Genomic DNA, 4,442 nt, shown 5'->3' with positions numbered 1-4,442 from the left:
TTGGACGCAGCGGGGGGGGGCGGAGTTGGGGGGGTCTGCCGCTGAATGCCCCCTTTGTTATCCGCACAAACGCCTTTCGTGCCTGAAGGCCGCCAACATCTACCATCAGATTAAAGGGGAACCCCGGGTTTGTGTACAGAGCTGGTCTACAAGTCAGCTTGTGATTGGAAGTCACATGACCTCTCCAGAAATCGGAGAATTGCGATTCCCTGCGACCGGAACAATGAGACGGATCCAGGAGGCGGGAATTCCCCGCCTAATCGTCCCCCTGCACCTGTCACTGTTGGGCAGCAGGTGGCACTGCAGTCTCATTTGAGCTCTTTTCAGGAGTCTCTTTTCCAGCTTGTTGAGAAATATATGAAATAGAAAAAGGTTTGCAGTACAGAGAGAGAGAGGCATTTATTACTCATAAAGGTTTAGAAACCGTCCAGCCACATCTCCGGCATCTCTGCCCTTCACCCCGCTTCTTCACCACACATCATATACCATATAAAGCACCATACCGGAAAATGAAACGATAGATACAGAGTAACCATCACATTGCAGGAGAAAGAGGAATGCACTTTGTGTTTAGAGCCAGCAGGTGGCAGTCTGGTCTGCTTTACTGATCTTCTCAACTATCTCTTTACACCTTGTTGAGAAACAATATATATATATATATATATATATATATATATATATATATATATATATATATATACACAGTGGATATAAAAAAAGTCTACACACCCCTGTTGGTAAAATGTCAGATTTCTGCGATATAAAAAAAAAATGAAACAAAGTTAAATAATTTCAGAACTTTTTCCAATATTAAAGTGACTGTAAGGGTTTTTTTTTTCTTCTTTTAAATAACAAACACGTCATACTTACCTCCACTGTGCAGCTCATTTTGCACAGAGTGGCCCTGATCCTCCTCTTCTAGGGTCCCCCGGCGGCTCTCACAGCTCCTCCAGTAGTGTATTTAGGTTTTGTGCTGCCCTAGGCCTGACTAAACTCGTGACCCCTTAATTTAAATATGACCCAGCCCTTTCTGTCAAGGCCACACCCCTTGCTGTTTCAGACCCGCCCTGAAATTTTTGAGTGGGCACACTAGTTCTGAGGGACTGTTGGGGGGGGGGGGATGTATTTCCTCTCACTTCCTGTTTGGCTATGGGGCAGGAAGTGAAAGGAAATCTCTGCAATGGGACAGGGATGGTAAAAAAAATAAACTGACAGGGGCTTTAACCCTCCCTTATTCTATCCAAAATGGGAAAAAAAGTGTTGCCCATAGTTCTACTTTAAGCAAAAATTTCTGATAATCTTATGGAGAGGACGAATGCCGCGTACACAGGATCGGAATTTTGGTCGGAAAAAGCTCTGATGGTTTTCCAGACGGAATTCCGACGGGATTTCGCTCAAGCTGTCTTGCGTACACGCGGTAACGCCAAATTCCAACCGCCAAGAACGCGGTATGACGTGCAACGCGCACGACGGGACTAGAAGAAGGGAGTTCAATAGCCGGTAGCTGATAGCTTCCGTCTCGTAGTTGAATCTGAGCATGTGTGAGTTTTTGCACATCGGAATTACATACAATTTCCAATAGAAAGTTTTTCTGTTGGAAAAATTGAGAACCTGCTCTCAAATTTTTGCTGGTGGGAATTCGGCCAACTAAATCCCGATGGAGCCCACACACGGCCGCATTTTCCGATGAAAAGCTCTCATCGGTCCTTTGCTGGCTGAAATTCCTGAAGTCTCCCAAAATCATGTGGGAAAATGTGTTCTGGTCTGATTTTTTGGCCATAATCCCAAAAGATATAATTGGTGCAAAAACAACACTGCCCATCACCAGAAGAACACCATACCCACCGTGAAGCATGGTGGTGGCAATATCATGATTTGGGGCTGTTTTCCTTCAGATGGAACAGGGGCCTTAATCAAGGTTGAGGGAATTATGAACAGTTCCAAATACCACTCAATATTGGCACAAAACCTTCAGGCTTCTGCTAGAAAGCTGAACATGAAGAGGAACTTCATCTTTCAGCATGACAACGATCCAAAGCATCCATCCAAATCAACTAAGGAACGGCTTCACCAGAAGAAGATTCAAGTTTTGGAATGGCCCAGCCAGAGCCCAGACCTGAATCCCATTGAAAATCTGTGGGGTGATGTGAAGAGGGCAATGCACAGGAGATGTCCTCCCAATCTGACAGATTTGGAGTGTTTTTGGGCAAATAAGTGAAGATGTGCCGTGCCGATATACTCATCCCCACAAACACTGAGTGCTGGAATAACATCAAAAGGGGCTTCAACAAAGTATTAGTGTAAGGGTGTGCACACTTATGTGACCAGATTATTTTAGTTTTTTATTTCTACTTCCCTCCACCTAAAAGATTTTAGTTTTAGGTGGGAACGCAGTGGATCTCCGGTGACAGGACAGAGTGAGGTGGTGGTCCTCCGGTGACAGGACAGAGGGAGGTGGTGATCCTCCGGTGACAGGACAGAGAGAGTTGGTGGTCCTCCGGTGACAGGACAGAGTGAGGTGGTGGTCCTCCGGTGACAGGACAGAGGGAGGTGGTGGTCCTCCGGTGACAGGACAGAGGGAGGTGGTGGTCCTCCGGTGACAGGACAGAGAGAGTTGGTGGTCCTCCGGTGACAGGACAGAGTGAGGTGGTGGTCCTCCGGTGACAGGACAGAGTGAGGTGGTGGTCCTCCGGTGACAGGACAGAGAGAGTTGGTGGTCCTCCGGTGACAGGACAGAGTGAGGTGGTGGTCCTCCGGTGACAGGACAGAGGGAGGTGGTGGTCCTCCGGTGACAGGACAGAGGGAGGTGGTGGTCCTCCGGTGACAGGACAGAGAGAGTTGGTGGTCCTCCGGTGACAGGACAGAGTGAGGTGGTGGTCCTCCGGTGACAGGACAGAGGGAGGTGGTGGTCCTCCGGTGACAGGACAGAGGGAGGTGGTGGTCCTCCGGTGACAGGACAGAGGGAGGTGGTGGTCCTCCGGTGACAGGACAGAGGGAGGTGGTGGTCCTCCGGTGACAGGACAGAGGGAGGTGGTGGTCCTCCGGTGACAGGACAGAGGGAGGTGGTGGTCCTCCGGTGACAGGACAGAGGGAGGTGGTGGTCCTCCGGTGACAGGACAGAGGGAGGTGGTGGTCCTCCGGTGACAGGACAGAGAGAGTTGGTGGTCCTCCGGTGACAGGACAGAGTGAGGTGGTGATCCTCCGGTGACAGGACAGAGGGAGGTGGTGGTCCTCCGGTGACAGGACAGAAGGAGGTGGTGGTCCTCCGGTGACAGGACAGAGTGAGGTGGTGGCCCTCCGGTGACAGGACAGAGTGAGGTGGTGGTCCTCCGGTGACAGGACAGAGTGAGGTGGTGGTCCTCCGGTGACAGGACAGAGTGAGGTGGTGGTCCTCCGGTGACAGGACAGAGAGAGTTGGTGGTCCTCCGGTGACAGGACAGAGTGAGGTGGTGGCCCTCCGGTGACAGGACAGAGTGAGGTGGTGGTCCTCCGGTGACAGGACAGAGGGAGGTGGTGGTCCTCCGGTGACAGGACAGAGGGAGGTGGTGGTCCTCCGGTGACAGGACAGAGTGAGGTGGTGGTCCTCCGGTGACAGGACAGAGTGAGGTGGTGGTCCTCCGGTGACAGGACAGAGTGAGGTGGTGGTCCTCCGGTGACAGGACAGAGTGAGGTGGTGGTCCTCCGGTGACAGGACAGAGTGAGGTGGTGGTCCTCCGGTGACAGGACAGAGTGAGGTGGTGGTCCTCCGGTGACAGGACAGAGTGAGGTGGTGGTCCTCCGGTGACAGGACAGAGTGAGGTGGTGGTCCTCCGGTGACAGGACAGAGTGAGGTGGTGGTCCTCCGGTGACAGGACAGAGTGAGGTGGTGGTCCTCCGGTGACAGGACAGAGTGAGGTGGTGGTCCTCCGGTGACAGGACAGAGTGAGGTGGTGGTCCTCCGGTGACAGGACAGAGTGAGGTGGTGATCCTCCGGTGACAGGACAGAGTGAGGTGGTGGTCCTCCGGTGACAGGACAGAGTGAGGTGGTGGCCCTCCGGTGACAGGACAGAGTGAGGTGGTGGTCCTCCGGTGACAGGACAGAGGGAGGTGGTGGTCCTCCGGTGACAGGACAGGGTGAGGTGGTGGTCCTCCGGTGACAGAACAGGGATAGGAGGGGGTCCTCCGGTGACAGGACAGGGATAGGTGGTGGACCTCCGGTGACAGAACAGAGGGAGGTGGTGGTCCTCCGGTGACAGGACAGAGGGAGGTGGTGGTCCTCCGGTGACAGGACAGAGGGAGGTGGTGGTCCTCCGGTGACAGGACAGAGGGAGGTGGTGGTCCTCCGGTGACAGGACAGAGGGAGGTGGTGGTCCTCCGGTGACAGGACAGAGTGAGGTGGTGGTCCTCCGGTGACAGGACAGAGTGAGGTGGTGGTCCTCCGGTGACAGGACAGAGGGAGGTGG

This window comes from Lithobates pipiens, unplaced genomic scaffold (assembly GCF_037356315.1).
Source record: "Lithobates pipiens isolate NorthernLeopardFrog02 unplaced genomic scaffold, aLitPip1_a1.2 Scaffold_143, whole genome shotgun sequence".
In the NCBI taxonomy this organism is placed as follows: domain Eukaryota; kingdom Metazoa; phylum Chordata; class Amphibia; order Anura; family Ranidae; genus Lithobates; species Lithobates pipiens.
The sequence above is the reverse complement of the archived record's forward strand: the minus strand, read 5'-3'. Positions refer to the sequence as shown.